The sequence below is a fragment of the Dermacentor albipictus genome, chromosome 6, assembly GCF_038994185.2.
Source record: "Dermacentor albipictus isolate Rhodes 1998 colony chromosome 6, USDA_Dalb.pri_finalv2, whole genome shotgun sequence".
Taxonomy (NCBI): domain Eukaryota; kingdom Metazoa; phylum Arthropoda; class Arachnida; order Ixodida; family Ixodidae; genus Dermacentor; species Dermacentor albipictus.
The window spans coordinates 115,872,545-115,898,747 of NC_091826.1; the positions used below are offsets into that span (position 1 = coordinate 115,872,545).

At 44.1% G+C, this 26,203-nt stretch overlaps 1 long non-coding RNA gene and 1 pseudogene across 1 annotated transcript; one reads left to right on the forward strand and one right to left on the reverse strand.

Moving 5' to 3' along the window:
- Window positions 1-7,657, forward strand: part of LOC139047087 (uncharacterized) — a 32,663-nt pseudogene extending 25,006 nt beyond the window's left edge.
- A 7,195-nt stretch (window positions 7,658-14,852) lies between these two features.
- Window positions 14,853-25,238, reverse strand: LOC135908298 (uncharacterized). Its single transcript, XR_010566272.2, has 5 exons — window positions 24,829-25,238; window positions 24,018-24,108; window positions 21,043-21,228; window positions 19,065-19,226; window positions 14,853-15,258 (listed from the first exon to the last, which is right to left on the reverse strand). It is a non-coding gene; the product is annotated as an uncharacterized lncRNA (long non-coding RNA).
- Window positions 25,239-26,203: the final 965 nt, after the last annotated feature.

A 26,203-nucleotide genomic window follows, 5' to 3' on the forward strand; every position in this document is an offset into this window, starting at 1 on the left:
TCTTTTCGCGTCGGCAGCGACCTTACCTCCTGAGGTCGCTGACTCTAGTTTTCCCGAAGCGGGCTCTGTGAACGGCGTCTTGGGTAGCTTGAAGACGGGCGGGGGCTCGGTGACCGATGCCTAAACGGCGCTGCTGATCGAGGTTGGTGTTGCTGGTAGGCGTATGGGGAGCTCTGACGAGTGGACAGGTATTCTTCGATTTCCGATGGACGCTCACCATTTCGGGGGCAAGGTGCGTTCACCGGAAAGCCACGAAGCCCTGCCTGGCGATAGTGGCACATTCTGTACAGGTGGCCAGCCTCCCCACAGTGGTAGCAGAGGGGTATTCGGTCAGGAGTGCGCCATACATCAGCCTTCCTGAATCTTCTCTCGGGTGGCGGCAGCGTAGTTCGAGGCATCGAGCTATTCATAGAAGTGGCGGCGACGTCAGCACGTGCGGGACTGTGCCGCAGCACATCGGCATATGAGACGCTCGGTTGGCGCAGTCGTAGCGCTTGGGGCTACGCACTGAGCTGTGGTTCCCGGACGACCTGCCTGACCTCTTCACGAACCAGGTCTGCCAGGGAAGAGGGCGTTGGAGCGTTCTGGTCAAGCCGTAGCCGCTGGAGCTCTTCTCGCACTACAGATCGCACGAGCTCTCGTATGATCTCCACGCTATTTCCAAAGACGGCTGGAACTGTGTCTACAGGGGTGATGTTCATCTCCCGGTTGTACATCCTTGATCGCTGTTGCAACGTGCTTTCCATTGTTGTCGCCTCTGCACGAAACTCGGCGACGGTGCGCGGCGGGCTCCGAACCAACCCTGCAAACAGTTCCTGTTTTACGCCGCGCATTAGATGACGTAGTTTCTTGTCCTCGCTCATGTTCGGATCGGCTCGGCGGAATAGGCGGGACATGTCTTCTACATACATGGCCACGCTTTCGTTATTACGCTGGTTTCTTGCTTGCAGGGCAGCTTCGGCCCTCTCCCTGCGGTCGGTACTCGGGTAAGTTGCCAGCAACTCCCGTCGGAAAGCATCCCACGACAGAAACGTCGCTTCGTGGTTTTCAAACCACGTTCGAGCGCTGTCCTCTAATGCGAAGTAAACATTTCGTATCTTGCGCTCTCCGTTCCATCAATTGAACTCAGCGACGCGCTCAAAGCGTTCCAGCCAGTCCTCTGCGTCTTCAAATGAGTCGCCGTGGAAAGGCTCTGGCGTCATTGGCGAGTTGACCACGATGTGAGTTGGCGTGGTTTGAGTCGTCATATCGGTAGCGTTTCCGCTAGCAGATGCTGACGCTCCGATAGAAACCGGCAAAGGGGAAAACTCGGGGGGCTCACCACGTAGGCGACGACTGCTGCGTTGGTGAACAGGAGTCAACTCGATGGGTCCAAGTCGCCGTGAGTCCGGGCTCCTTTCTCTGGCTTGAGAAGGGCTTGAAATCATACCCCGCACCTCCACCAGATTTGTAACGCACAGTTGAGTGACGTTGCTTTAATCAATCTATCTTGGGTGAACTTGTGCCCGACAAAGAGCTAAACGAGAGCCTCGCTAGAACGTCCACAGTCTTTTCGCAAGAGACCCGCACCTCTTCTTCTTCCCTCGTGTCCCGCGCTGATGGCACGTTGCTCCGATTGCGCGTGCTTTGCGGGCCCGTGTTGCCCGCTTCACTGCCGCTATCTTTCGCAGGTAGCAGTAAGCAGCTGCACGGACGCAGGACGCGGCTGGCGCGTAATTTGAAATCATCTTGCGTCAATATATATATATATATATATATATATATATATATATATATATATATATATATATATATATATATATATATATATATATATATATATATAGCTTTAAGCTGTATAATTACAAATACTGCCACCACAGTTCATCCTGACGAAACCTCTACGCAGATGCTATTTGTTTTTTAGGAGCGCTTTATGCGACTTTCGGAAACGTTACGGATAACGGCAGTACGGTACTCTACAACGCTTGAATCAGTAATTTTTTACAAAGACTGTAATAACCCTGCGCGGAGGGAAGATTTATTGCTCGTAACTTACAATATGCTTCCTGCTTAAACGAAGTATGGGAAACGTTCCCTGGCGCATTTCAGCGAGAAGACCAATAAAACGAACTATGGGTCTTGCATGACGCAAGAAAACTTGGAGAAGACGTGTATCTGCTTAATATACTTAAAGCACATAATTACACAGCCTGAACAAATATCTCCCAAAACCGGCGTCTTTACTACCTAAAACTGAAATGTCCCCTGTTTTTCGTTTTCCTAGGGAAATTGATAACCTTTGTAGGCGTTTCACAAAAAGTCTCTTAAGGAGCAGAAAATGATGGTTTAGCAATTTTAATTTTGTCAGTAGTTGAAAGCCACGCACTTTCTTTTTTTGCGTTTGGAACCTAACGCACCCCACGTTTTCTAAAAAAAAATATCCGGTCAGCCGTTTTACTTTGGTCAAGATGGAACACCAGTGAAGCTGTTCGTTGTGAAAGTTCTACTCTCTTCGATATACATTCATGCTTTCTATCTCTGTCTCTTTCACTCCCTCATTCCCCTCCCCACGTATAGGGTAGCAAACTGGACTCAGTCTGGTTAACCCCCTTGCCTTTCCTTCCTCCCTTCTGTCTTGCCGTCGCACCCAGAAACTGTACGAACGGCGTCGCCGACGGCCTGCGTTAGACGCACCTCGTGCTGGCGCTTGGCTCCGGTGGCGCGTTCTTCATTCGTGGCGGTGGCCGGCCGCAGCCATTGCCGCCGCTGTTCGTCAACGACCTCGTTGTCGGCTTCAGATTCCGAAACACTGGACGTAACGCTGCTGGCTGCAAGTACGTTCGGCGGCGTAAGCAGCTTTCGCGATGTTAGCGCTCCTGTGCAAGTCGCTGCTTCTTGCGTTGCCGCTATTCTTCCTTCGTTGGTGATATGATGACGTTCTATTATATTATAGGGCCGCGTCAATCAGGGCGAGTACTCGGTGACACGAACGCAGGTGGCGTCTGACGCGGACGCCTGAGGAAGAAGGCTCGAGTTTCGTGTCGACACACGGACACAATCCTCGGGAAACTAGCCGGTTTCACCTATGCTGTAACAGAAATAAATTAATATAAATAAATATCGTGACTGATGTAGTGTTTTTAGAAGCCCATGACAAAAAGGCATATCACGCTTATTACGCTATCGCTGCTTCGCTGTAACAACGCATCGAGGATACAACAGCAACTGCGCACAGCTGCATATACGGCACACGTTCGCGAAAATGTTGAATTACTCGCTCTACATCGCAGCGGTTGAAGCATCCGGGTACTGCTTCGGAGCCGATGCTTCAATAATGTTAACCTAATGCTATCTTGGTCGTTCGCCGTAACGACTAGGGCAATGTGCTATCATTTTCATCAAATGGCACCAGCAATATCATTGTCTGGCTCAAGGAGCAAAACCAATACTGGATTTCTATCATATTTTGTGGCTCTTAATGTAAGAGAGTATTATTTTAATCGACAGTCAAGGTATGGAGTTCCCGCTTATAATATATCAGCCTTTGGTTAGACGGTTAACGCAGAAGTGCGCACACGACAAAATGGACAATGTGGCCTTGAATTTGTGCTACATTCGTAATACTGAAAGTTTCTCCCTGTGGGCGATGCATTGACTCCAGTAGCAAGGAGTTGCGCAAGAACTCCTTGGACGATGTTCTAAGTTTATGTGGGTGTGACATGTTGGAACGACGTAGCACGATTGGCAACTCCTGCTGCGCAAAAGGAACAATGCCCTGGCAGCTACCAGGCATCTTAGAATGCCAGCATTATGAGCATCAATAGTGATGAAGGAGGGGTTGCGCTATAGAAACTATGAATCTTACCATAATCTATGCTGCAGATGCAGAAAACAACATGGCAACAAAGAACACTAAAGTCAGAGTGCCTGAGACATACTCTTGGGTGGTGGCAGGGAAAAAAGACAGGCTACGAGTTTGGGCTTCTTTCACTTCTTCGAGTGCGTTGTGGATACCTAGGGCTAGGAGTTCGTCGTTTCCCGTGCGTATGGGAAGTCATATAGCGTCTTGTAAGTCTATTTATAGATGCTTTTATTCTAGACGTACCAACTTGGCCTCGCTTATGTCGAAGTGACGAATGGCTATCGTCGAGACGAGCCTTATTGTTTGTTGGGCATTTTTTTCTAGCAATTGAGTGGTTTTTTTGTTACACCCGTTATCCTGCACGCCAAGCCCTAGGACTCTGATGCTCTCGACCATGGATATTCGCATGCAATCTGCGTTAAGTGCAACGGTTGATGCGTCCTTGGGCTTCTTGCAGTCGCTACGCGTCGGGTGTAATGGAGCAACTCTTGATTTCTTCGGTGAACATCGCAGCACTCTGTAATCACATACGTTTGAACCTTGTTTATGGCTGCTTGTAGACTTTCTTCTATCTCGCAGTGACTTGCAACTGTTCCTCAAATTGTGATGTCAGGTACGTACAGGATGAGCTGTGGCTCTTCAATGGTTTCTATTTCTGCCGGTAGGCCTAACGCTGCTTCATTGAACAGAAAACGAGAGAGGTGCGATCGCTGCTGCAAGGCCCTCACATGGAGATATGCGTCTTCTGATCATAGCTAGCCTATTGTGAATTTCCCGATGCGGTCTCTGAAGAAGTCGTTAACGTACGCGCAGGCTCGCTGACCCACCCTTAAACTTTGTAAGTTTTCTGAAATAGCTTTGTGTGTGACGTTGTCAAAACATTTCCTGATATCCATTCAAAGGATAGTATTTGGTATCCGCTGTCTGAGATCCCACGCCTATTGTTTTGTTTTTGAGTTGGTGCACAATTTCTGTGGCCAGTTTCGGCCTGAACTGGATCAGAGTGTGCGTGAAAAAGCCATTGTCGTTCGTGTAGTTATTTAGTTGTGTCAGGGCAACGTGCTCCAAAAGGTTGCCCTCACGCGGCGGTAATGAAGTGGGCCTGATATTTTCTAGTTGCAGCTTTTCGCCTTGCTCAGGGATCATTACCACCTGCGAGGTTTTGCACTGACGTCGGATGGTGCTCCGCTGCCAGAATTCGTTCAAATACCTGGTGAGAGCTGTGATAGAATCATCAGCGAGATTCCGCAGGATTTTGTTATTGATTCCCTCGGTGCACGGGGCTGCTTTCGTGAGACGCCTACTAAGCTCCGCTCGTGCCTCCGCCACAGTTATGGTGCTGTCAAGGTTTCGGATTTTCTTTGCCAGTACACGAGTGGTGTTGTTCCTTTGCTGTGCTATTTTTTACGTACGACGTTTGTTTTGTCTTAACAGGTCTTTCTCTGTGTCCTGGTATTTCTGAACTATATTCTTCAGGTTATGTCTCTGCGCGGTCCTGCTATTTTCCGGGTTTAAGACTTGTCGCAGGCGGTTTCACGTTCTAGCTAGCCCCATCGGTCCGTCGATGTTTTGATATGTAGGCTCTCTAAAATGCCGGGTTAGTGCACTCGTATGATCCTGCTTCTCTTTATTGAGCATGGCGAATTTTCTCCGGAGGTTTCCGTTTAGGCTTTTCTGTCACCAGCGCTTCTGCATATGTTTCGCTTCCCACATATGTCGGGCTTTAGTGTCTTTCTCATCTGGTCCTGCTGCCTGTGGAATAGTTTTGGCGGCTCTTTTTACGCTGTCGTCAAGATTTTGCGTCCAGGTCTCTATGTCATCAATGAGTTCGTTGGTCATATTTGTGTTTCGAAAACAAAGGAACTAAAGGCGACATAAGCACTGCCGTCGCTCATAGGGCTACAACACCGGAGAGGACCGCGAATAACTGTAACGTCTGAAATTGCTATGTAATCTCTGTTTTATGATGGCTTACGATGACGCCGTGCTTAAAGCGTACTTATTGCATACCTGTTAGCAAAACCATGCAAATAATACTCAACATCTGCCCATTCTAGCTAAAAACGTTATGCCGGCTATTTCTGCAATCCCTCTGAATGCTGAGACCATTCAAAAAGGACCTCTATAAGCATCTGTGTCGTTCAAATTAAATGCAACGCTTCGCATCATCCTACGAAATGATATTTTCGTCCCACATTACATTTAACATTTCCTCCATTCCAATGTGCACTCGTTGCTTTCACTCGCAAAGCGATGGCCCCGTATGCTTTGCGGATTAATGACCAAATTATACGATATAGACGAACGCACCGATTTCTTGGCGTCATCATTTATAGAGACTTGTCTTGGAGCCCTCACATCTCGTACATGGCAAAACGTTTGGCCGCCATTGTAGACCTTCGTGCGTTTCTCGGCGGGAAGTCCTGGGGTGCACCAGTACCGTCAATGTTGGAACTATATAAAGCACTGTTTTTGGGCTTCCTGCGGTACAGCTTACCTGTACTAGGAAATACTTGCACCACGAATATTCGCAAACTCCAGAGCGTGCAAGCCCAAGCACTCCGGACTTGTCTCGGTCTTCCCAAAACTACGTCATCGATTGCGACACTGGCCATAGCCAGAGACGCTCCTTTGACAGTATACATTGATACAGATGTCCTGAGAGCGCACGTCCGACACCTGACTCGGATTCAATCACACCATCTTGCTAGCTTGCCAGCAAAAAGGTCCCTTTCAACTTTTGCTAAAACTATTGTAAGACATCAGTCCTACTTGCCATCAGAATTTACGCCCGCTACACGATTGTCAGATCCATTGTGGTGTCTGCACCGGCCGAAAGTGCAACTGACAATTCCAGGAATCAGAAAGAAAGCTGGAGCGTCATTGCAAGCTTTGAAACAAGCAACTTTGGAGCACATTCACAACGTGCACAAATTCCGGCAACATGTATACACAGATGGTTCAGTAAAACTCAACAGCTCTGCTGCTGCAGTCATCATCCCGGCACAATCTGAGGAAATCAAATTAAGAACTTCATGTGTAACCACATCGACGGGTGCAGAACTCGCGGCGCTCCTTGCTGCACTTGATTTCATTAAGCAGAAGCCACCGCAACAATGGACAGTCTTTAGCGACTCCAAGGCAGCCCTTCAGTGCATACGAAGCCCAATGCGCCACGGACCCAATGAACAACTGGCCTCAGAAATTCGGCACATATATCATCAAAACCATGACAAGGGACACAAGATAATCTTCCAGTGGCTTCCAGGACATTGTAACATCAGCGGGAACGACCACGCCGACGAAGCCGCCTGATCTGCACATGAAAGTGATCAACGAGTCTTCATTCCGCTTTCGCGAACAGACGCTGCGGCTGAGCTGCGATTGATGTCCCGTGAGTGCACTTTGCCCCAGTGGGACTCGAATGTTTTCACCATGTGTCGGTTGCGTTCGTTGTCTCCGGACATACGGATGCACCTCCCACCTGGATTACCACGACGGGAACAGACCATGCTCTACCATCTGTGGCTAGGCGTTGCCTTTACAAACTCATATGCTTTCCTCATAGGAATGGCCAACAGTCCCACGTGCGACACATGTAACAAAGACGAGACACTAGCGCACATTATCTGCGTCTGCCCGCTGTACAGTGCTGAGAGACAAATGATGTGCAGAGTACTGGACCAGTTGGACAATTGTCCACTTTCAGAACTGAAAGCTTTAGGCCAATGCTCCGAAGGAACATCCACGTTGAAGGCCTTACTCGCGCTATTAAGGTTCTTGCGGTCCACGGGGCTTCACGACAGACTCTAAGAATGCCGCCACCCAACGCTGTGTAGTGTACGCGCTTTGTTCGTGCTTGTCTTCCTTTCTTTCTATCTCCCCCTTCCACTCTGTTTGTCTTTTTATCCCCCTTAACCCTTCCCCCTGCGCAGGGTAGCCAACCCGAACTACCTCTGGTTAACCTCCCTGCCTTTATCTGCATTATTCTCTCTCTCTCTCTCCATTCTCGCCGAATTAGAGCTCAATGTCGTTTCCAGTTTTTTTAGGACCGGGCGAAATAATCAGGATAAGGGCAGTGCGGCACTCTGAAACGCTTGCATAAGACTGTTGTAAACCTGCGACGAATGAACATTTTTTGCTCGAACCTGACAATATGCTTAGTACTTAAGCGAAGTACGAAAATCGTGCCTCGCTCATTGAACTGACGGAGCGATGAAGGGAATATCATCCTTACGCTTCATTATGCAGCAAGCGCCTACAGTTCGACACTTCCTCTTGGCTTTATCTATCTATCTATCTATCTATCTATCTATCTATCTATCTATCTATCTATCTATATATATATATATATATATATATATATATATATATATATATATATATATATATATATATATATATATATATATATATATATATATATATATATATATATATATATATATATATATATATATATATATATGTCACACCATAGCTATCGCAGAAACAGAACTCTCGAGTCACGCGTGAAGATAAATCTGCTAACATTTCTGTCTACGAGCACTTGTTTTAAGTGTTTTTGGATCCCAACTTGTGATAAAACTAATCAAGAAAAGTACCATTCGCTGGCTTTCTTTCGTTTCTAAAATTTCTCTTTGGTATGCTCAATACGTCCTGTAGAGCTAAGCAGCATTGCCAGGTTTGCAGAAGGAAGCATTTAGTAATATTTTATAATAGATGCGTAACAGCAGCCCTTTTACGGTGCTCTGTGAGCTTACCAAATTTGCCACAAAGCTCGCGAGTACCCACGCTTGTTTTCACTATGGCAACAAAACAACAACATTGAGAATCAAGGAGCAAAGCAGATCCAGAAGCCGTCTTTGTGAATAGCATCGCGCGATTTACTTGAATTAGGGAGCAGCGCACCAGCTGCGTACGCGATCACACGAGTAGAAAGTTCCCGCGCAAAAAAGAAAGAAACAAGCACTGCTGCATAAATTGGCATATACATATATATATATATATATATATATATATATATATATATATATATATATATATATATATATATATATATATATATATGCCAATTTATGCAGCAGTGCTTGTTACTTAGCTCTACATATGCTATATATGTATATATACATACATATATATTTAAATACATTCACCGTGCGCTGCAGCCTCAGAACTCTATCATACTGCAAAATGTTCAGCATAAGTCACATGAGGGCACCTCATATGTGCACGTAAAATATTTTATTAAGTTTTTCCTTAATCACCGGAGAAGAGATTACGACAAGGGGATGTATTGTTGTTAAATGTCGTCAACGCGGTTGATATCGGGGTTTCGGATTCGATCGCGGCAACTGCAGCCGGATGTGGCTCAGAGCAAGACGTAAGAACGCACGTTAACTTAGACTTATATGTTGCATGTTGAAACACACTGGTGATGAAGAATGATCTCTAGACGGCGACTACGGGGCGCCCCCTAACGTATTGTAGGTATTCCACGTAAACATATATTTCTTTAGCAGCTACCTACCCAAGAGCCGAGAAGAAAAAAAAATCCGAGGACACCTCATCAGTTCTAACGAGTTGCGAATGCGAAAGCATTAATGTCCAATTGGACGGCGCTGAGCAGTCATTCGAGTTTCGCGCTGCTAGTTGTGTGGCACAGCGGAACATTCTGTGCGAGCCGCCAAGCAGCAGGCGCCTGAAGCACCAACGCCGCATGGTGCCGACGCGGTGATGCACTTGCTCCTCATAGAGCCCCTCAATTTTTCAAAAGTAGCGCCATTCTTAGATCTTTCCGACACCCCGCTCACCCGGGCGCGTCCTCCTCCACCCCTCCTGTCGCCCCAGCCTCCTCCGCTCCCCCATTGGCAATTCTGTGTCACGTGGAAGCAGGCGCCGCGCTTTTCTATATTTTTTCTTTCCAGCGCGGAGCAGGCGCCATGCTTTTGTATATTTTTTTTTCTTTCCAGCGCGCGCCGACCTCCATTGTTGGGCTTGCGCGACGAAAGTACGGCAGGCGGACTGACGGAGTGCATTAGCGTAATAGAATGTGTAGGGCCGAGAACTTCATTGCCATGCCATGCTGCTGCGCCTTCGGTTGCCGCAACAGACACAGCGAGGGCGAAAAGCCTTTGGCTTTGCCATCCGGCGAGCACAACGCAAAAAGAACTGTGGATTCGCAGGATCGGGCGGGCTGACTTCGAGGAAGTGACAAAGAACGCACGGCTACTCACAACCTCTTATTTCGAGCCTAGTTCACGCCTTACGCTTCGAAAAAGTGTGTGCTCATGCTCTGCGTGGTTTTAAGCGCGTTGTTTGGCTTTTTTTTCAAATGTGCTCTCTTTGTTTCATGTAGTTTCGTCTTGCGGTGAAATGCACGAATCTGCAGCTGGCCTGTGACATAAAAGCGACTTTATTCAGGGTGTGTTTTGAGCTCCACCAGAAGTTAACACATTCTCGATGCTTTTGCAAGGCTCAATATGACTTATAATGCAGTCTTTTAGCTTCGAATGTACGCCCGCATGTATTGATTTGGTTTGTGGTGATTAACGTTTTTAACGTTCCGAAGCGACTAAAGCTAGGATGCAGATCTTAGTGGATGGCTCCAGATAACTTTATCTAGCTCGCCTGGGGATGTTTAACGTGCACTTTGATCGTAGAGTCGTACGTGGGCCGGTAAACTCCTTGTTAGCGTTTCATAATACTCGCGCGGGCGCGCTAGCGCTGCTGTAGAAGTTGGCGCCTCGGCGCGATTGTATTTCTTCAATAAAGTTTATTTACTAGTTATAACACCTTGTTATTATTTCGTATTATTGACGGCGCCTCCAGGGCACCAAAGCGGCCACGGGAACACTAAAGCTAGCACCAGGGCTGGATGGGGCCCGCTGAAGCCTGTGCATGCCATGGGGGTATAAGATTGCGGACAGTCAATTTTGTATGCGAACACTCCCTGCGACGCCTGCATTATTGTAATGTCACGTGCTCTTCACAGACCTCCTTTAGCCATTACATGTGCCCACCTGGAGCAGTACTTGTAAAAAAAAAAAACAATATATCGTCACGATTACCAAAGCACCCCGCAATGGAAAAAATGGCCCTGTTGCCAGGCATTGCTGAGCGCACACAGCCATTCCGGCTGTGTGCGGTCAGCAATCTCTCACGCGCCGGCCGCACAACAGTATCCTGCAGGTACGTAAATGAACCTCCGAAACCACGTACACATACTTTCACGCTGTCAACACCTGAAACTTTGGTAATTACGCGCGTGTTTGAGTACACCGCGTGCATGCGTCGTGTTTCAGCAACACGAACTCTCAACGTCGCGCGCTTTACGCCTTAAATACGCCTTCAATAATGGTCCTTTTCTCTATTTTTTCCGCAATTCCGACTCGAAATTCTAAAGGCCAGTTACCGACTGACGAAGAAAGATCTCGATTGAAAAAACTGCTCCGCAGGGCTCGAACGAACTTTTTTGCGGATTTCCTCCCGTAGCGTGTTAGCCGTCGTCTGCTACGGCAGGCCCACCACCGGCGGCGCCACCGTCGAGGCCGTGCCGAGCGGAGGAGGGAAGTGAATGGCGCTACTTTGGGAGATTGAGGGGCTTTAGCTCCTCACGCAACGCCAGCATGTGTCCCCTTTCACCCGCTCTGTCGAATCCGCCTGCATAGCACGAGGCCTGTGCTCTTCGGCCTATGACGTCATGCAACTTTTCCCGACTGTCATAGAATCTAATGGAGATGCTCCGGAATGAGCTGCGGTAATTTTGGCATAACCACTTTTCGAAAGCCGATCTTTCGTGCCATAACGACTAGTTTTGCCCCGAAGCGAAGTACAGCAAGGGTGAGCGTTGAGGTTGAACTGCTCTGGTGATGTCCTGATGCTACGACGATGCGACGTGGCCGCGACGCAACCCGCAAGGCGACACTGCCGCGTAGAATTGACAGAACCCTGGCAGCCACCAGGCATCTCACAGCGCTCACGTACAGGGTGCATTGACCCAACGATGATGTCGCTTGGGTTACCGGCTGGTGCATGTGTCGAACCCCGCTGCCTCATCCACTCTTCTGTTTCTCTTTCCACTGGCTCCTATTTATTAACGTTTATTTTGTGTAGTGTTTACGAAATAATTTATAATGGCTACGCCCCTATTTTTGCTCTAACTCTACATTTCTGTGAAAGATGAAAAATTAAGAAAAGAACGTCAGTATAGGCCACATTTGTAGGCCAAATTTTGTAAGCGTTCTAGAAATTGACGCGATAGACACTGCAAAATGTGAGCCCCCATATAGCGGCTGCAGTATTATACATTAAAATGAAATTACGTAAGCGTTTGAAATTACGTAAATTACGTTTGAAGGCCTGCCAAAGCCTTCAAAGGCTTTGGCAGGCCTGTATGAGTGTACTGATTTGATCATTGGCAATAAAGGTATTATTATTACATTATTATTCTCCTGCGCAATATAAACACTGCTTAAAACAAAGAATAATTGCTGTTAGGTATTGCGAGAAACATTTACTCTTCTTAAGTGATCATCAAATACTAAACAGTGTGTGAACGCTCGGAACGGAACATAGTACAATTACAGTGCATATACATAAAAAAAAACATTGTCCTTTACACATTAGCAAACATTAAAATAGGCCGCCATTCATGCCTTTGGGAATGGATTGAACATGTTTCAGAGGTTAAGTAACGAACATAACCATCGAGCTAGATGATCTTCAAACCACCTCTATACACCCAGAAGTGCAATGTTGAGCCAGTGCATGCAATCGTCCAGCGATAGAATGAGCAGATAAAGAAAAGACGATACATTTGGCATCCAACATCGCGACTTCACGAAAATAGGCCAGCAGCGAGATTTTTCATTTGTAATCGTTCTACCACACTCCCCACCCTCGATTATCTTTTTTTATTATAAACTGGTAGGCAGAGTGTATTATAGAACAAGTGGAGCAAGAGCGGTAACCTCGAACCCATGAAACGTTCATTTGCTGGTCACTGGGTGATTGGGCAGTCGTTCGAGGAGCACTTGGAGATTATTCAGCTGCAAGAGTCGATACATCTGAGTTTGCGAAATGGCGCATAAAAACAAGAGCAAACCGGCAGCATAGTGTAAGAGGTGCTCATACTGAAAATAAAAAAAAAAGGGGCCACGGAAACATAGCGTATAAATACTTAACCTTTTACGCACGTAATGCAACGAAATTGATTTTCCCAAGGAATAAGCTTCGTGAATGAAATAGCCTTTTTAAAAACCGTTAGAACAAGACATATTCTGAAGTTTTTTTTTTTGCACTTGTAGTCGCGTAAGTGCCTTTGCTGTAAAACCAGGGACGATACATTATAACCTAGGCATTTCTGAATACGGAGCACATGCACTCAAAAATGTTCAGTTTCTCACACTACATCGCAAACAGTGGTGTCCACGCTATCATTGTTTGGAGCCGGTTCTTCATTGATGTCGAGTGCAGACTACCTTCCTGATCCACCGTAATGACTCCGGCAATGCTTGAGCATTTTGCTCAAATGCTGCATCAGCAATTTCGGCGGGTGGCTCAACATAGAGTTTCTAAATAAGTACCCTAGAGGGAAATGTGGCGCTAGTGTCTACGGGGGTTTTCATGAGCGTTGCCTCAACCTACATGGGAATGATGGGAAGTACAGGCTTCGGATTGACTTCGATTTTTAGACTAGTGGCGTTTCCTTCTGGCGCAGTAAACAAAGCTATACTCAAACATTATCGCGTAAAATCTAATTCTATTTCTGCAGTATGGTATATAATGTACAACACGCTACATAAACTTTGTATGACTTTGAGATGGAAGCATAGATGGAAGCATGGTTTACTATGGTTTGTCACCAGGACACATCAGGGTATGCATACTTGTGCGATTCTGGTCCGAATTTAACGCCAAAGAATAATTATTTATTCATTTTTGCAACAGCAAAACAACCATGCATGTACTTATAAAAATACTCATCAAGTATTTCTGGAAATAGAAATGTTGTATTGTGACAAAGCGTTGCGCTCTTGAGCGGAATGCTACAAGTGTCGTCTGCTACGACGCCTTCTCACTGCATTTAACGCGAGACTTTTCTCGCAGACGACAGGCATTTGCGAACTCTCTCGCTCTTTCGAAAGGTTGCGTCGGCTGTCACGATTGCTGAACGTCTTCAAGTACTTTTAAGCACATCTGCTGTAGTGCTAGCTAGGACGCTAGTGGCCTCCTACGAGTATGCTTCATCATATTTATATTGGTGTACCGCTTCCGGAGCGTCACAGCGTGGCTTTGCGGGTGCCCATTGTGCGACACTAGACTACAGCTAGGAAGCAGCTATCTTTCCTACCACAAGTAAGTTTGTGTTCTCAAAGTCCTAAAACACGCATTTCAATGAGCACATAAACGAGCAATGCAAAATGAAGCTCTCAATAAAATTTGATTGTCAAGCCACTAGAAGTACAACTGTATATGTATTGTATCAGTAGTGCCTTCTTTGTCCTATTCTGAAGTTTCATAAAGCACATAACGCTACAGGGCCAACCTACACTGTAAAAAAAATTTGCCTTACTTTACAGAAAATTTGCTGGTAATTTGTGACCGAACACTCTTCCGTAAATTAAGAACGGTCATTTCCGTAGAACGGACAACTGTAAAAAAAGAGACCGTAATACAAGATACGAGTGCTTCTGTATCTAGAAAACGGAAGACTCTGTATTCTGAATCTGTACTATAACCGTTAAAGTACGGTGCTTCTCGTATTCAGAAAACGGAACACACCGTATGCTGAATCTGTGCTATAACCGTTAAAAAACAGGTGCTTGCCGTATTCAGAAAACGAAAGACTCCGTATACTAAATCTGTACTATATCCGTTAAAGTACAGGTGCTTCCCGTATTTCATCTTGCAGAGCATATCCATTCGAAGAATGTGCCATCGGGCACAATATTGCCCAGGACGTGCGAGAGTCGACCGAATTTCATTGGTGTGCTATTTGCTGGGATCAGCCGTGCCACCATCTGCGTTCGGAATGTGCATACGTGACCCACTGTTTTCAGCGGTCTTGAGCAGAAATGCAATTTGGTCAACGCTCGCACTTCCAGGGTACTTTTGTCCACGATAGTACATCTCCTTTAATGCAAATGTCATGAAGGCAGCTCATAGTCAAAGCAGCAGGTCACCATTGAGAAAATTGTCTTGCCAACACACTGACATGGCTGCAGAGATAAAACACTTTGCACTTTGTGATATGAATGCACTGCATAGCATATATACAAAAAGGTGCAACATTTCAGTCCTCAAGTTCTTAGATCACAGAAGCAACTTTATTTTCTTCAATCACTCGTCTTGCACTTCTTCCTGGTGAAAGTTGTTCTTGACTCCAAACACTTGCAAGTATAAACTTGCTGCTGTTAGGAGAAACAAATAGTATTCGTGAATATCCATCCTAAAGAAAGCGGCAAAAAAGTTTAATCACAGAACACGACAAAGCAGTAACTTCTGTGTTAGAAAAACATGTAAGTAGATCAACATTGTTGGCACAAGGGATGTTGCTGTAGCCAACATTTCGACATAGGTGCTTGTCATTAGGGTAGCAAATGTTTTCCTTGGCTGTGTTGTGGGATTGTGCATATCTCACTGGCCCCTAGCCTCATTGGGGGAGAAGTAACTGGTGCATATAATAGGTCAAGAGAAGCCAAAGTGTTAAAATAAAGGAAGGAAGGGTGTGCATAGCAGTGGTGATTGTGATGGAGCGGGTATGAGCAATGCTGTCAGTACTTGCCAAGAGTAGGGGTGACCAAAACAGAAAACGATGTACACATGCATGCAGTCATTAATCCAGTAGAACCAATCTTCCCAGAAGACAAAATAGGTATCAAGATAAACAGTTTGCACTTTTGGAAAAGGAAAACGAAGAATTAAGGAAAATAAATTTTGTATCAAGATGCATCTGGTTAAGATCACTGCAAATGGTAAGTGAAGGCACATTATGAATATATATTTTGTTGAAAGCCGATGAAGAAAATACATATTAACCAAATATAAAAAATAGGGACATTAAAATTAAACTGGATATGATCATAAAACAGTAAAGAACAGCCTGTGGAAAAAAATGGGATGGCTAATATAACCAGGTGCAAGATTGCAAAACGTCGAGTGCTGTTTATATTCATGCTGCTGTTGACGGCTTCAAGTTTCTGTCTTCCTGTGGAACCTTTGTCTTACTTGAACAAGGAAATGGGTCATTTTTTAAACAAGCCAGTTCAAATGCAGTTCAAAGCTTCAGCCGTGTTATAATGAAAGAAAATATTATGGCCAGTTCTCCTGCTCATCTTGAAACTTATTGTGCGCAACAAACAGGGACGAAGAATAGAAGAAACACAATGTTAAGCGCTCGTCCTTGTGTTTCTTCTATTCTTCGTCCCTGTTTGTTGCGCACAATAAGTTTCAAGATGAATTTGTTCCAACTAGGCCGACTCGCAGTCTTGCTTCAGTTCTCCTGGGTGTGCTTTCATTCACCAGTTATTTCCACCAGTGTAAGTTCAAAATTTAACGGTCTAAATGGACCTTAGCTCCTGGCAAACCATTAGCTGGTCTTTTTTTCAACACAGATGCCTGCATATTATATGTGTTGGCAGGAGTGCTAGCGAACTACATTATACTTGTTGCCACAACCAAAGTGAAACTTGGTAACAGTGATTGAAAAAAAAAAACCAGCATTCCACAATACTGATTCAAGTCGTCTGGAAAAGTTGCTTAAGTTAACGTACACCCCCTACTCCACCAGACACACTTATTCACCGCACTGACTCTCATGGTGTCAACCATGCTATTACAACACTAGGCATCAAGTGAGGAGAATTAGGGGATAAGAGGGCACAATGCTTTTTGTTAGAACATCAAATGTGCTTTACATAAATGCTACATTCCAACTAACAAAGGAGCAACCGGTTTGTGAGATAGTGACCAATGCATACGAAAGCTAATGAGATTCTGTGCAGCAGAATGTTGACGATGAGGTGTTATGCGCACAAGTGTACTCTTTCACACAAAATGACATCCTGCACTCAAACCTTGTGCCAATATTAGAGTTTGAAAAACACCGTAGTGGAAAGCAAAGAGTGCTAAATTTGTTGAAAATTACTAAAAATTATTCGATTATTCATTATCCTTACTGTTCGTTAAAGATTCACAGATTGTTCCCTATGGGTGCTGTAAACAGGCACCCTGCTTTTACAGTGGTAGCAACAATGATCTGTGGCACAGACAAGAATAAATGCTCATGAAGTTTATGCAAGAGTATATCCTACAAATTACACCCCATTTCACATTCCAATATGGTAGAAGAGGAAGACGAAAAACACTACTTTCTGGTGGAGGATGCATACCCCAGAATAGAAGAAACAAGTGTACCCTAACCATTGCTGCTGCCGATGCCTGTGCACTAGCAGTTACATATAATATGGCAGTTACAATTGTTTTTCCACAAGCACTGCAAGCTGCGGCCAGTTTACCAGTACACAGCTGTAATAAATTTAGGGCAAGCTAAAGCTCTTTAATGGATTTATCTCATATGACACAATTGGAATGCAATATTCTGCAAATAAGTGAAGCGCGATGTGCCATCCCATACAATGAAACACCTTTGAAGAATCTGAATCACCACCTGCACTCTTAGGCAAAGTTACACCCTTTGGAGTGCCCCTTCTGCCACACAACAATAATCGTTATTTGCCTTGATGCGTTTCCTTTCTTGAAGACGCCACGCCCGCTACTTTGTTGTCGAGAATGCTATCATGCTGATAACGCGCATGCCGTTCGTTACTGAAAAGCACAGGGCTCGCAGCGTTAAAGAAAGAAAATGCATAAAGGCAGATGACAATTATCGTTGTGTGGAAGAAGGGGCACTTCAAAGGGTGTAACTCTGCCTAAGAGTGTGAGTCGTGACGAGGGAAAAGAGTGTGTTCTGTGTAAAGTAGTGCACCTGTATAACCTAAAGCTTTGGAGAATGCATTTAGTATGAGCTGGGAAGGTTCCTAATTTTAATTGCACACAGTGAAAACCTCCATGCAGTTTTGCAAAATGCAAACCCCCTACCTTATTGTTGTTCAAACGTAATGACACGTAGGGCCATAACATGTACTTTATGGGTTTCGTTCCCAAACAATCAAAGTGAATAGCACCACCCTAAGTGTTATGTGCCGTCTTGTTAGTGTCGAATGCTGCGATCGGCAGAGAAACGGATTTCTGGAGCAATATAAAGTATCAGGTACTGTGATCTCAGTTCTTTCACTGCTGTTTAAGCATTATCGGGTCCTAAAGTAAAGAAACGAGGAATAAATACATGCATATTTTACGCTACAACCCTCATAAGTATTCAGTAGTCTGGATTATAAAGGATTCCAGATTTACAATGCAGGACAGATTTTATTCCACTGAAAGAATGGCATCATGCCAATGATTCTGCATTTGGTGCTATATTTATTTGTATTTAGTTCAGTTGGAATGTGTGTGTATCGTCAGCGATATCGCTTGACATGTTTTATATTGACTGTTTTCTAAATTTAGGCAAATTCGTATTCGCAAATAACCTTGTATGACACCAAGAACTTGCTTAGCAGGAGTATTTCTAACATTTGCAAGATATGAGGCTCTTGAATGCATATCTCAGCCTGGGGTACACGCTGCCCCCTAATCTCATCAGCAAGTTTCTGGAACTCATCTACGAGGTTTCTTATGCTGAATGTAAAGTTGCTTGGATGGGGGAAATAGGGAATTTATAACAGGTGAATTATGCAGCATAAGAATGATGTCAGCAAGAAGCAAGCATCAAGAACTATAAAATGAAGACTATAAAAAGCAAGAATTATTTGGGATGATTTAAAATTCTGGCATTGGAACGAAATGTCTTTCAATCTATATATAAACTCTGATTATTCACTCTACTACCACTGCCTTCATTAGAAACATTCATAATCATTATCCTATCTATGCCACATCATCATAGCTAATATTCAAGCCTTCATAAGCTGCTTTTTTTACTGCTAATTCTCTGTGGGAAAGAGGTGTCCGTATGAAGACCATATCATATACTTATTACCCGTTTTTTGATAAATGATAAGGGAAAAACTTCACACCAAAAATGCATTGAGCTTGAGCAAGTTCTGCGTTTGATGCTGTTGATTCTTTTTTCCCTTTCCCATCATTGACCTACCTGGTTAGCTAAGTAGACAGAAAAGCTGCAGGAGAAAGGTGGGGGTGCCAAACCAGACTTGTGCCCCAGGGGACCTTTTCACGGTCACTGGAGGAACTGCCTGTGGCCTCGGCATCTTCCTTGAGGGCCACGGCCATGTCTAAGAAACCTTGTCTCCACAGGCTGCACAAAGAAAGATAATTTGCTGAGCTAAGTCTTTTTCTTAAAAGAACCCATTTAAGTTGTATTCGTGGCTTTGCACCACAAAACTGACACATGACTGGCCACGCAAGACACTTTATGTGTATTCGCAGGCTTATTCCTTGGAAAAAGCACTTTTATGTAGCAGCACAATGAGTAACAGTAACAAAAAAGTGTATCAGGAGGCTTTCATATTGCTCTACAACTTTTCATTGACACATTTCATTTAATTATTTGAGATATTTAATACCTAATTAAGAGTTATGTAATTAGGCAGAATGCACAATATAATCAGAGTATCTCCAGGCGATGGCAAACATTACCTTCATTTTGTCTAGTTACATCGCATTTACATATTTCTAAATCTTGGTGCATGATAGTTAAGACACCCTGTAGATCAAAAAACAATATTAAAATTTTCATAATCATCTCTTGCGTGTTATTGGTGGCTATGGCTGCTTCAAGTTATTCTTTCAGTATGGTACAAGCAGTTTTGAAGTGAAATTGTTTTGCATCGAGGGCATGTAATCTAGGCAATCAAGCAAAAGGTCAAGTTGTGTTCACTATTCAGATGTTTAACTAAGAAGCTGCAGGAAAAGGAAACAAGACACAACACCTAATAAACAATGCAAAATTTGAAAATTTAAACTGAACAAGAAACCAGTTTTTGAAAACACAGAAAAAAAGCCAGCAGCTTACATCGAATACACCCTTGCTATGTACTCCAAGTGAAGTTGTTACCGCAATGCTTGGGCACCATATGAACGTAACAATCAACAACTTCGAGCAGAATATTAACACCACTAAATGAACTGGCCTTTGAAGATTCTTGATCTGAAATCCTCAACGACTTGTTCTGGCGTTTAATCTGTCAAGCTCAATCTCTATTCTCAAAAGCTGGCTCTCGGCCATAATTTCTCTAAACGCAACATCAGCTTAAATCTCAAGATAGGGTTGACCTGTAAATAAAGTGGATAATGCATGGCAAACATCATGAACTCTCTTACATGTTAACCAGAGGGTTCACTCATGCAGCCGTGAAATTGTGATGCAGACACGATATATTGAAGCTGGTTTTGTGAAGTGTTTCATGCTTCCAAGGCTTCTTCAGTTGTGAAAGCTGTCTCCGTTAGCTAAATAAGCGATGAGAATAAAAAAAGAACTTCAATATGCTCACAATATGTTGGCCATTTGCAAGTAAACAGCAGCCTTTTTGGGCACCCAGGTTGCCTGGTGCAAATCTACTATGCCACAGTACTTGCGTTACCCAGTACCAGCCACTTTAAAATGCAATGTGTTCAGAACCCTTTCCCTCTGTTTGTCTGCTTTGGAAACAGTTTAACATGTGTTCAGTAGGCGTCGAGAAAGGGGACAGAAAACACTGTGCACCACTGATTTCTAACATGTTTCGCTGGATGCAGCACACCGCACCGGATGCAGGTGAAGCCAGTGGAAATGCAATGTCATGCAGTCGCTTGTCCTGGAAGCAGGGCATATGGTGGACTAACTAGTGCGTGCGATCAGATAATATTGCTGCCGAAAAACTTTTCTTTGTGGTTTTTCACATTTTAGGAGGTCTCTACATGTCTGGTAAGCACTTTTATGACAATCTGAACCCGTATACGATAGTGTTCTCTTACATCAAGTTTTTTCTGATTTACCAGTGTTTCCATTGCACGCCACTTATGTTAGCAACACTGTATACAATACAATGGAAAAATTCTGGACACCTCGAAACAATGCTTGGGTAGTTTATGGCACATCAGGCAGGCATGTTAGGGGAAGAAATGCTACACACCCGTGCAACAAAGTGCTGCCGCAAAGTTGTCAAGCACCAACTTCCGGGACAAGGCCGGCTTCAGTCGAGGGCGCTCGATGTGCTGTTCATCCCCTGTAGTAGAGATCAGTGGCGTGGACCCTTTTATACTGGCTGTCTTTTCTGGTCGGAACCTTGGCAACAGCTTCCACCATACTTTTTTTGAACCTGCAACATGTGCAGAGAAAGTCACATCACTGTGCGTTGATTGTATGGCTTTATTGTGCTACACATTCTATCAAATCATTAAAAAATACAGTTCACACATTTTTACTTCTGTATATAGACAGTCTAGTTGCTATACACGCGAAACATTACCATTCCTCTGACAGAATGCAACAATAGAAGCGTACACTGTAAAGCTACACTAAAATTTAAATTGATGTGACACCGTATGAGCATACAGTATGCTTACTGTATGCTTTAGCCCTGTGTCAAGTAAAAGTTAATTGTCAATCATTTATGGTGTATTTCTACTTATTCTGGGTCATCAAACTGTACAATCAATGTTCCAAGTTTACACAATGTTGGCTTTTGATTGCCTATGTGATCTGTTTCCTACTTACGCATGCAGTAATCCCACTGTATTAAGGAAAAAGAGAATAGGAAATGCCGTGATAATCTTCTACATTTGATGAGGGCAGGAGCAATGACCAATAGCATGTGGTTGAAGCTACATAAATACTTAGTTTTCACACAGCTTAATTATTCAGCAAGTAATAAAGAGCTATCCTGTGTACCTCTGCATGACCAATAAAATCTGACTACTTGACACTGCACTAAGGCTGCCGCTTGGTACTGTTCGGCAGTTCAGCTTTGGTTTTCTGATATACAGAACTGTTTAGGTACCAGTAGTTTACTTTGCGATAAAATGGAGCTTGGAGCACTGGTCATTTGCACATAAATAATGCGACAGCAAATATAACACAAGGATAGGAATATGGGTCTCTTGGAAAAAGTACATACACATTATGATTATAATGTGATGTGATGCCACAATGAAAGAGAAAGCAACGCACAGAAGTGGACGGCGCTTCCATGCCACCAAGGTTATTGGACAGACAGTACTTCAGAAGTGCCCGCAACACAATGTGTTGGCGGGCTAGTTGGTGTGAATCCATAAATACTTTGTTAAGCGCAAAACAATGGACACAAGAAAGACGACCAGCACAAGGCGCTACACTCAACTGACATCACTTTATTGCGTCGCTCCTTTATAAATAGTAGAATCTAGAAGAACATCCGCAGTGAGCACCATGTGCAGACACCACCAACAACCAATCACAAGAGCGTACTCATGCGACGGGATCCAAAAAACCATATTGAGCACTGCACAAGGTTAAAGAAGGCACACTAATGCACTGTGACCCCAATGACTGTATGAAGAAAGCTTCCGATAACTCTCAGGCGGCGGTATCACAGCACTTTTTCAAAATCGTAGTATCACGAAACATGGCTTTGCACTTCCATATTTTACAATGTTGAGCCAAATGGGAACCTCTCCCTGTTGGTATGGATCGCTTAGGTTCGCAATGTTTCGTGATGCTACGATTTTGAAAAAAGAGCCGTGATACCACCGCCAGAGAGTTATCGGAACTTTTCTTCATACAGTCATTGGGGTCACAGTGCATTAGTGTGCTTTCTTTAACCTTGTAAAGTGCTCAATATGGTTTTTTTTTTGGATTCTGTCGCATGAGTGTGCTTTTTTGATCAGATGTTGGTGGTTCCTGCACATGGTGTTCACAGCAAATGTTCTTCTAGATTCTGCTGTCTACAAAGGAGGGACGCAATAAAGTGATGTCAGTTGAGAGTAGCGCCTTGTTCTGTCGTCTTTCTTGTGTCCGTTGTTTTGTGCTAAAAAAGCAATGATGTATTCCTTGTGTGTGTTTGAAGACAGCTCCACACGCAGTAGCGTATCCAGTATTGCTGCCCAGTGGTTTAGCTCGCCGCAGTTTGAAGTGCCACAAAACATGAGAGAAACCTGCATTATAGTCTTGTTGCAAACAAGAATATAACGTGAAGTGCATTCTGAGGCCAGAAACTATAAAAAAAAAATTTCATGACGCACCGCTGTGCAAGGTTTTATAGCAAAGTCAAATACATTTAGTGTAAATATGACACTATGATGGTGCACAATGGTGGTAATCTGTAATAATATAAAAGGTGCCTTAATGTTACAACAAAAGCTGACATTACTTAATAATAGCCCTGTAAAATTTAGCATGCAGGGACACCGCTTGGTTAAACAATAGTGATGTATTGTCTATGTACACAAGTATTACCCACGCATTTCTGCCATTGTCTAAATGGCATAAATAAATGGGTAATACTTGTATACATACATATTACATCTCTATTGTTTAACCAAGTGGGTAAACTATGTCTGCCTGACACAAGACTAGTTAAACTAGTCTAATCAGACTAATTAGTCTAACAAGACTAATTAAACCATAAATTATATATAGTCACCCTAACAGTAACACCTCATTTGAACTTCACAGTAAGTAGACGCCTGTTGATGCCAGCCTCCCCCAATGCTAAACTGTGCTGCATGCTCTACAGAGAAATTATAGTGGTATCACTCAACTCTTAAGCAATTCAGAACTGCAGCACTGTAGAAGACATCTACAAATGTCCCATTTCATGTATAACAGCCTGAATTGCTTGCACATCTTCCCAAGTGCAAATTAAAATTTCTTTTTGTTTAGCATTTTTGCCTGCTAGACCACAATCCAATGTCATCAACATATTAACATATTACCTCAAAGAACCTAATTTGGCTTATAGATTAACACCTTTGCATACTGCCACAGCTGCACTCTGTCATATGCGTTGCAATCATAAAGGAGTGCTGGTCCACCAGCACTCCAATGTCACTAACAGTGATCACCTACACAGCTAAGTAAACGGTCATGATTCAGGTGGCAAATAGCTATGAGAAAAAAAAATCCACTCACCTTGAGAGCTATAATACTGCAATAACTTGAGAGAGATGGACCCATTGCAGGCAGCAGACCTCTTCTCAGCTCCAGCACAACAGCAACTTGCCTTTCAGTAAAAGAAAAGGATTGATTAGTAATGATAAGTTACCTTGTTTTTGCTGAGTATCAATACAATCTGACTTTCATGCATATCCACTCTCCGCTTTAGTAATACAACTGAATTATTCGTCAAATAAAAGAGTCTATGATGATACCATTCGCTTCTCTTGTATGTCCAAATTTTTTCGCACTGATACCCCGTTTACTGCTTGCTTAGTGGCACGAATGCCTTGACTGCCCAGACATCATTCGAAGGAACACGTCTTGCTGCACCGCAAACGGTGCAGCAAGACGTTTTTTTCTGGTCACAATTAAAACGTGCACCCAAGCAAGAAAGTAACGATCACAGGTAGTGAGCGACTGCTATTGCCTAGAACGTTTATTTCCGTATTTTAACAGAAGTTCTTGTATCGGATACAGTATGCTCTCAAGCCAATACAAGCGTCAATACAAGAGCTCAACTGAACGCAGTTTTATTCTACGCTTTTAACGCGAGTGAACAAAAGGTCAGAAGTACCTCACGGAAATTGCGATCGAGCCAAACGCGCTACGACTGGAATCGATCTGAAAAGATAGGTTGATCCCTTTCCCCATTCATGCGTGATTTTTGCCCTAAGACGTTGCATAGTGGTCTTTTGAAACAATATTTCTGTTCGCGACACCGGCTTACCACACATCATTTTAACACCTACGTTATGCAAACCAAATAAGATTAAAATGGGCTTACCTCATGAGCAAGTTACGAGCGCGCGTAGACTGTTGAACACCCGTTGAGAGCAAGCAGGCTATCCGTGTCCAAGCGCATACGTGCACCCAAACACAGGACTTCTTCTTCGATGCCGCAGCAAGCAGAGTTTTGTACACGAAGTGAAAGACATCCAGCGCAAATATCTCCGCGCGATGACGGCAAATAAGGAGCGCACAAGCGTACACAACACAGCGACAAATTCGGAACTTTGCCAATTCGAACGTGCCGAGACCCAAGCAGCGTAACCATCCATCGTTTCTGTTCTTCGCTCCCGATGCGTCAATCTCTCTTCCTTGGGGTCTTGCTCCACCCTTGAGTACAAATCAAGAGATATTTACGGCGAATTAACAACATTTACAACACGACTCGAAAAATGCCGTCTGACTACACATGTGCCTCTCCGCCTGCCACTCCTAACCGACGCGCAGCGCGCGCTGCCCCCTGGTGCCGCACTCTGAGCGCGGAGAACCGAACAGAATCGGTTTCGTTTTCGCATTTGTGCTCTAGTTACTGGAACTGCAATATAATGGCTTGACAATTAATTGAATTCTAAAAGAGGAGAACGCTTTCTCTCTTACAAGTTAGTGCGTTTTATACAAAGGGAGAGAGAATTCAAAAGGCAGAAAGGCAGGGAGGTCAACCAAAGCATTCGCTACTGGCGATAGCAAACGCCTGTGCTACAATGAAGTGCAAAGCAGTGCACTGCGATGCGTCCATAAGCTCGAGTACAGTGATAATTTGGGCGGGTTGGTGCATGTAATGAACGGGTAAATAATGAGTTGTGTCATAACATTACCCATGCATAAAGCACGTGGAACTAATGGCGTTGCATTCTAGGTCAAAAAGAAATAACGCTTGAATCGTTACATCTCGACACTGGGCATTCTTTCTTTCCGAAATATTTTTTTCTTCTTTTTGACAGTATACACAGTACTAGCACGGTAATAGGTCCTTCATCTTCAGTCACCTTCCAGTAGTTTACATACATGTCGGTGCATGTTCGCGTTCTTTATTCTACCCTACAAGAACGAGCGCGCTTACCGGTCTTGTTTCAAGATGAAGCGCCAAATGTTTGCGATTACATCTTACCGCAAGAATTAACACATGAACAGTGAAGATTATGCGTAATCGATTTGTCTCAGTGAATGGGTAGTTATTGTCAGAGACGAGATATTTTGTAAATATCATGGGAATGAGTTCCACCAACTACATTGCAGTTCAGCAGTGCCCTTTGACACTTGGGTTAATTGCTTGCCGCAGTCGAAAATTTCCTCCGACCGTTGTACTTGCATCTATAGGCCGCCAGTCCCCTTCGAGACCATTTATTGCCAAATGTAAACGCAGTTACGGTCAT